General features: G+C 51.4%; 1 pseudogene; it reads right to left on the reverse strand.

Moving 5' to 3' along the window:
* Nucleotides 1–2,155: 2,155 nt before the first annotated feature.
* Nucleotides 2,156–3,214, reverse strand: LOC103592004 (annotated as a pseudogene).
* Nucleotides 3,215–8,543: the final 5,329 nt, after the last annotated feature.

Genomic DNA, 8,543 nt, shown 5'->3' on the forward strand with positions numbered 1-8,543 from the left:
TGGCCCCTTTATGGATGAAAGTCCTTTCAGGCATAGTTTATAAAACAAGGATATAAAGAAAGGAGATATTTTTGTACAGCTGTACAATGTGTTTGTGTTGTAAGTTAAGTGTTATAACAAAAGACAAAAAAAGTTTCTAAAAAATTTAAAAAATTGCTGAGTAAAAAGTTACAGTATTAAGCTAAGATTAATTTATTACTGAAGAAAGAAAAAAAAAAACTTCGTATAACTTTAGTGTGGCCTTATTTCTAATATGATTTTGACCCCAGACCCACTCTCTCCACTAAAAAATATTTTTGTTTTCTAGAAAACCTAAGACAATTTGTAGCTGAACAGGAAACAGAATGGAAAATCAACAAAATGCTGCTTAGTAAATGATGGAGTTTGGATGTATTGTCCTCCCAGAAATTGTGGAAATCTGATCCCCAGTGTGGCAGTTTGAGTCACAGGGGCAGATCCCTCATGAATGGATTAATGCTCTCCCTGGGGGGTGGGGATCCGGAGTGAGATCTCATTCTATTAGTTCCTGTGAGATCTGTTGTTTAAAAGACTGTGGTACCTTCTCTCTCTCTCTTGCTTCCTTTTGCCATGTGATCTGCTTGTACCTGCTGCTGCATGCCATTTTCCACCATGAGTAGATGCAGCTTGAGGCCCATGACAGATGTGGCTGTCCCAGAATCGTAAGACAAATAAACCTCTGTTCTTTGTAAATTATCCAGTCTCAGGTATTTCTGTTATAGCAACACAAAATGGACTAATACAGTAAATGTTCTCTCTTAAAGAATATATACCAAAATTGGGGTGTGGAGGAGTCTTCCTCAGCTGGATGCAACTCAAACTCCTCAAATTTGAGTCAAGGACAGCTCCTTCCTTCTTCCTAGGTGCTTTTCTATCCACACCACTATTTTCATTCATTTCACCCTCACCCCAAATCCACCCCTTGCTTCCAATTGGCCAAATTACCTCAAGATGACCTAATTAAAATGCTATTTTAATGGCACTGCCTCTACTCCTCCAAGCTAAGCAGAAGAGTACCTGGCCAGTGGCTTCTGGGCCTCACCTCATGGGAGATTCACCCTTATCGCTCAGGCAATTCTTGCACATGGTGGATATAAATCACATAGTTCCTGTGCTGTGTTCACCCGCACTGGGACAGAAGTGCAGGACACTTTCCATACCTGCCCCAGGTGGCGATTCCTCTCTGCTTGATCCACCATCCAAGAGAAACTGCTCAGAGAAGTTTTCCAATCCAGGCTCTGCTCGCAGCCCTAAGACACAGCGTCTGAGAGCATGGCCTCTGCCACCACCCAGCTTCAGTGCAGACACCTCCCACAGAGGGAAGTGCAGTTTCCAAAGCCTCAAGCTGGCTTGGGTCTGGATATTTACAGTCGATTGATCTCATCTGGAGCCCCACCTTCTGGCTAACCCTTTTCTACTTGTTCTTTAGGATTTAGAGGACATCTCACCACCTTCCTAATTTGGCCAATGCTCCTAGGCTCAACCATACTATGGGTAGCACTGGGTTGGGCTTACCCACGTTGTTGGGTCATTGGGTATCTCCACGACTAACACAGGGCCTTCCAGAGAGCAGATGCTCAATAAATGGGGAATAAAGGAGCCAGTGAGAAGAGGATATATTCATTAATATTTAATTTTTCTGCATTCTCAAGTAAGCCATGCAAATCCAGATATACATATGTGTTTTTTTAAATTTTACACCAAAGACTAAGAGGGATAAGGCAAGGCAAGAATTATTATCTTTTAATTTCTCTATTTCTTTATGCCATCTTTTTCACTGCTAAGTACTTTCACATTTCCAAGGAAATGCCTATTTCCCTGCAATGTTTTCTTGCTCCAGATCACAAAATAAAATGCAATTCCCAATTTGTTTGAACAAGTACCAAAACTCTTACTCCTAAACTGTATAAATAGCAATAAAACTGTCATTCGATCCTGAAGCTAATTATACTTTACGTTAAAAGGAACATTTGAAACCATAAGAAAATAAAAATAAATCTCCAACTCATTGCATAGAAGTGGAACAGAAAAATGTTATATACTATGTTCCCTTTAACCCAGCATGGCCCTCCACTACTTAGAACACACTTAGGACTGCTCTCTTCAAACATGGTGAAGAAGTCTCATCTCACACAGGTCAGAAGCTGCTGGAGGTGGCCCTAGGACGAGCCCTGACCCTGGATGCAACTCCTGCTCTGGCTCTCTCTTCTTCATGTCTTAAAGCATTCTGATACAGGAATGAGAAGGATCTGTGATCAGTCCTGTTGACTTTGGCCAAAAGCTGCAGGACTTTCATTTGCTGGTTTCAGCGTGGGCACGTGGGCCCCACAGGAACTCATAGTGTGCAGGATCACTGTTGGGCACCTGCCGGTATTCCAGGTACTTTTGCTGCACCCAATCTTCTGTGATGAGCTTCCTGGGCTCCCCATAGATGAAGTGCTCCCTCCCAGCATACACCCCCATCACACTCAGTGCTTCCCACATGAGTTCCTCAGAGGCACAGTTGCCCTCTATGAAGATCACACCGAGAATGATGATCAGGAGGCCAGTCATGGACATACTCCAGCCCACACTCTGCATCCCATCGTAGGTGAGGCCTAGGTTGGTGACGAGGACATAGGAATGGTTGGTGGGGTCCATTTCCTTCATGTTGATGCTCAAAACCACCTGCATGCACTCAAAGACTTCGTGGAAGATGGCAGAGAAGTGGTTCTCATAATTTTTGAGGACACCATTCAGCATTTCTTCCTTTGGGATCAGCTCCTTCATTTGATACTTGAGGAGCAGGAAACAAACCAAATCAGACAACAAGGATTCAGGGACTTCCAGGTCCTGTGAGGTGCTTGGCCCCTCCTCTTCTTGGCTGCTAGAACCCTAATCAGATTGACTTCATAGAGTGGAGGTGATGACAGTAGGGGAGGAGGAGGTAATATGAGAACTCTGGGGAAGGCTTGGTGTTCCAGCAGCAGGTACCTCCTCCAGAGTGCCTGGGATCAGAGGAGAGGAGGAGGAGGTGGTAGGTATGGTGGGAACCTGTGCACCCACCAGGCCCGGTGCCTCTCTTTGGGCCTGAAGGCCTTCTTCAAGCTTGCAGAGCTGACTCTTCTGACCATGAGGCATCATGACTTTCCCTGGGGGCAGCAGACAGGAGTGTGGGCAGGATCTGGGTGATGGGGACCAACAGGGCTAGGGAGGGAGGGAGTGGGTGAGCGGCCTCAGCAGAGAACCCCACACTTGGGGACTCTGACAAAGGCCTACTCACAGGTCTTCTCTTTTGGTGGTGCTCTGGGACCTCACAGGGCTCCTGTCTTCCTGGGCACTCTGTACCCTGTGGACCTGAAGTGGGAATGAAAGAGCTTGTCTGGGTGATTTGGTTTAAATGTCCCCACAAAACTTAATCCCCACTGTAAATGTTGAGGGTGAGAAATCCTATTACAGTACTTGAAAGGTGAGGCTTTGAAGAAGTCATTAGATGATAGGACCATGCAATGGTTAATAGATTAATAATGGTGTCCAGGGATGAGGTCCTGAAGGTTTTAAAAAGAGCATGCACGAAGAGGTTGGTTTGTCACTGTCTCTGCTTCCACCATCTTACAATGTGATACACCTGGGTCCCTGTTGCCACCACCAGGACCCTCACTAGATGTGTTCACTGGTCTTTGGACTTTCCAGCCTCAGAACTGTAAGCAATAAATTTTGTTTTATTTACAAATCACCTTGTTTCGGGTATTTATGTTATAAGCAACAGAAATGGACTAAGACACAGGGTGCAGCTGGCCAGGAGAGCGCTAGGCTTCAGCACTGACTAAAGCCTGTTGCTTGTGGGGCTGGGCACTGCGGGGTCCCCATTGTTCTGGGATGGGCGGGGCCCTTGGTACACATTCAGGGCATGCATCTCACCCCAACTCCTGGCACTGCCTGGGCCTCCTGTACTCTGTGACCTGAGGACACTGCCTCAGACCAAGGTCTCACCTCTCAGTTCCTGGAGCTCCTGTAAGAGGAATAGAGGGAGGCCCTCAGGCTGCAGACTGCAAGGACACCCTGGGCTCCCCAGCACTGACAGGAGGGGTGGATTGGACTCTGTCAGGTCCCCACTGTTCTGGGGTGAGTGGTTCCCTCCATACTCACTCAGGGCCCTCACCTATCCCCTGGTAGGGCCCGGACCCAATACTTCTGCTGGCATGAGAAACTCTCAGAACAATAGCTCACATCTCTGACCTGGAACAAAAGGCGGTGAGGGGCCAAATATCTGGCCACACCTGTCCAGAGCATCCCAGGGAGGACCATAGGAAGTGACCAAATTCAGTGGGGTTCATGTCCTGGGGTGCAGGGCCTGTGCAGTACTGGCAGGTCCTAGGACTCTCCCTCTGTTGACCTGAGGCCACCTTCCTTACACCAAGGCCCTATTTCCATGAGACATCAGAAGGGAAGTGAAGGGAGCCTCTCTACTTACCATTCCATGAGTCTTCCCATGGCTGACAGAAGGGGAGGGTGGGAATGCAGTGTTCTGTGTTCTGGTGTGGGGGGTCCCCATGGCGCTCACCTTGTTTCTTAGCAGGTCCTGGGACCACTGTGTCTGATGACCAGATGGGGCTCCCTGTGTTGACCTGTAGTAGCCCTATCAGAACAAGTTCCTCACCTCCCTCAGAGCCGGGAGACAGAAGTGTGGAGGAGCCACATCCCGCCAGCTATGTGTAGGGTCTCCACAACTGACCGCAGGGGCTGGGCCCCATTCATTCTGGGGTGAAGGGTTCCCCGAGTCTTCTAGGTTATTCTTTACTCCTGCCAGGCCCTGCCCTTCATCTCCGCCCCCCACCTGAGATGAGCTGACATTTAGCCTTAGACCAAGAACCCAGAGTCTCCCTGAAGACTCTCCACCTTCCCGCCCATGGTAGAAGTGAGCTTGCCACTTAGGCCACTCTTGACTGAGTACCCCCATGGCTGAGACTAGAGGACAGGCAGACTCTGTGGTATGCCCTTTTCCTGGGCTTGAGGTACCATCAGTCTTCACAAAAGGCCCATACTTTGGGTCCTGGCAGATTCTGCGACTCTCTCTGCTGACAGGATGTGGCCTCTTCTGCTGATCTGACAATGCCCCCTGCACCAAGGTGCATACCTCCCTGAGACCTATTACCCCAACCATGTGGCAGAAATGAGAGCATGCCACATTTAGCCACCCTTCCCCAGGGCCTCCCAGGGCTGAGAAAAGGGGATGCCAGCTAGGTGAGTTCCTTCCTCTTTTGTGGTGTGGGGGTACCTTCATAACTTCAGTTCTTACCAACATTCCTCACCTTGATTCCTGGCAAAACCTGGACTCCTCCTTCTGCTGCCCAGGTGTGGCCCCCTCTGCTGACCTGAAGGTGCCCCTCAGACCAGGCCTTCACCTCCTTGAGGCCCAGGAGACAGACACAGATTTGAGGGTGCACCACATCTCGACACTCCTTCATGGGGTCTACCAAGTCTAACAGTGGGGGCAGTTCTCAGGAGGGCACCCCATATGTCTGGGATAGACGTCCCCTCAGTGTCCTTGCTATGGGTCGAATGTGTTCCCCCAAAGGTCATCTACCGGAAATTGATTCTCCATTGTGACAGTTTTAAGAGGGTGGGAAATCTAATTATGGTAACTGAAAAGTGGGGTCTTTAAGATGACTAAAATTTGGAGACCATGCCCTACTGAATGGATTGATCCATTCATGGAGGAATGGGTTGATGGTGTAATGAGTGGACATGGGCGTGGTTCTGGAGGTTTTATAAGGAGAGTGAGTGAGCAGGTTAGCTCTCTCGCTCAGTCATTCTCGCCATGTGATACTCTGGTAGCCATGGGGATCTGTAGAGAGTTGCCCTACAGACTAAGGCCCTCACCAGATGTATCACCTGGTCCTTGCCCTTCCAGGCTTCCAAAACTACAGTTCTATTTCTTCATAAACTACCCAGTTTCAGGTATTCTGTAATAAGCAACAGAAATGGACTAATAGTCCTCAAGGTGTTTGTATTTACTCCTGACAGACCTGGGCCCTTTCCTTTCTGTTGACATGTGGGTGTGTCTTGCACACCAAACAAAGCCACTATCTGCATGAGACCACTGAGGAGGAAGTGGAAGGCCACATCTCTTCCTGACAGTCCCACCCAGGGATTCCCAGGACTGACAGCAGCTGACAGCAGGGACCAGGATCTGGAGTGCTTTCTATGTCTGGGATGGGGGGTCTGTTGAGTCCTCACTCATGGTTCTGGGACTCCTTCATCTGCTGACCTGAGACCACACTCCTCAGACCATTGCCCTTCCTTCCCTGACCCTATGAAGGCAGAAACAAAGATGCAGTCAATCTGGCAACCCTACCGGGGGACCCCCAGGGCCAAAACAGTGGAGGAGGTCCCCCTCTGTTCTGTAGTTTAATGTCCCCCCAGTCCTCCTTCTGAGTCCTCCCCTTGACTCCTCGCAGGGCCTGGGCCCCTCCCGTCTGCTGACCTGAGTCCTCCACCCTCAGATTCCTGACGTCACATTCAGCAGGTGCCTTATTAGGACATCTGGTCTAGGGACTCCAAGACTGACAGCAGGGGCAAGCTTCTTTGGGGTCCCCCTTGTTCTGGAGTCTAATGTGCCCTTCCTCTTCTCTCTGCATTCTCTCCTTGGTGCCTGGCACAGTCTCGGTTTCTGCCGTTGGTTGATCTGAGTCTGGCCCCCCCACCCCAAGGCCCTCACCACCCTGAGAACTCATGGAAAATCCATGGAGGTCCCATTAGACCACCATGCTCCAGGGCTTCCCAAGACGCACAGCAGGGGCAGTGATAATTCTCTGGGCCCCTGAGTCCTCCCTGAGCATCTAACCTCGACTCCTGCAAAGCCTCGGCCCTCTGTCCTCAGCCAAATTGAAGGGCACACCTCAAACCAAGGCCCTCCCCTCTCTCAGAGCACCTAACGTGGAAGTCAGAAGATGTCACATCCACCACTGTACCCAGGGCCTCTCAGCCTGACGGCAGGTGTGGAGATGGCCTCTGTGGTTCCCCTTAGTTCACCCTCAGCGTCCTCACCTTGATGCCTGGCTGGGCCTGGGATCCACCCTCTCCCTGCACAAGTAGGCCATGTCACACCAATCTCTGACTCCCAGAGTCCCCTGAGGTGTCAGTGGGAGGGTGGCTCAGGGTGACAAGTGTGCCCCAGGTTGTCCAGTGATGACAGCAGGGGCACAGCTGGATGGTTCGGGGCCCCTGGGTTCTCCCTCAGCATCTCACCTCGACTCCTACAGAGCCTGGAACTTTTCTCCTCTCGGACCTATAGGGCGCACTCAGACTAAGGCCTCCCCCTCTCCCAGACCCCCAACGCAGAAGTCAGAGGACGATACATCAGGTAACACGCCCAGGCCTCTCCAGGCAGACAGCAGGGCGGAACGGGACTCTGTCGGGGCCCCTATAGGGTGGAGTGGGTCCGCTCGGTCCTCCCTCAGTGTCTCACCTTGACTTCTACAGAGCCTGGGCCCTCTCTCTCTTCCAGCGACCTGAAACACAGACCTGAGACCAAGGCCTTCCCTTCTCATTCACCCCAAAGCGGAAGTCAGAAGACCTCCCATCCACTCCATGACTGGGGCTTCCCAGGCTGACAGCGGGGATGGAATGGAACTCAGTTCACCGTCAGGGTCCTCCCCTTGACTCAGGCTGGGCCTGGGCACCTTCCTCTCCCAACCCAAGCAGGCCTGGTCACACCAAGCTCTGACTGCCAGAATCTCCCGAGGCAGAAGTGGGAGGGGGGCTCAGCCTGACAAGTCTGCCTTGGGTGGTCCAGGGATGACAGCAGGAGCACGGATGGATGATTCAGGGCCCCTCGGTCCTCCCTCAGCATCTCACCTCACTCCTGCAGGGTCTGGGCCCTGTCCCCTTGGCAGACCTGTAGGGCACACCTCAGAACAAGGCCCTTCCCTCTCTCACAGTCCCAAGGCAGAAGTCAGAGGACGTCACTTCTGGCACCATGCCCGGGGAGTACCGGGCTGGAATGGACTCTGTGGGTCCCCTTAGTTCACCCTCAGGGGTCTCACCTTGGTTCCAGGCAGAGCCTGGAGCCCTGTCCTCTGCCCACCTGAGTGTTCTCACCTCAGACAAAGGCTCTGACTCCCAGAGTCCCCTGAGGTGTCCTTGGAGGAGGAGAGTGGTCAACCTGACAACTCTTCCGGGGTCTTTAGGGCTGACAGCAGGGGCTGAGCTGGGTATGCTGGGGGCTCTCTATCTGGGGTGGGTGTACCCTTCAGTCCTTACTCTCAAGGGTCCTCATCTCAGCGCCTGACTCCTTGATAAATGCTCGGCGGGAAATGCCCCGGCCCTGCCACTCTGAGCATGTAACCAGCTGCAACCTTTGCGGAGAATGCCTGTGGGTCCCGGGCTCCATGCGCCGGTGACCGTGGTGTGCCGTTGCAGGAGCAGCACGCCTCCCTCCCACGGGGTCTCTTCTCCAGACAGACGCAGACTCCAGAGCCCTTCCCTCAAAGGATTAATATCCAGAATATACAAGGAACTCAAACAACTTTACAAGAAAAAAA

The sequence above is a fragment of the Galeopterus variegatus genome, unplaced genomic scaffold (genome assembly GCF_000696425.1).
Source record: "Galeopterus variegatus unplaced genomic scaffold, G_variegatus-3.0.2 Scaffold56, whole genome shotgun sequence".
Lineage (NCBI taxonomy): Eukaryota > Metazoa > Chordata > Mammalia > Dermoptera > Cynocephalidae > Galeopterus > Galeopterus variegatus.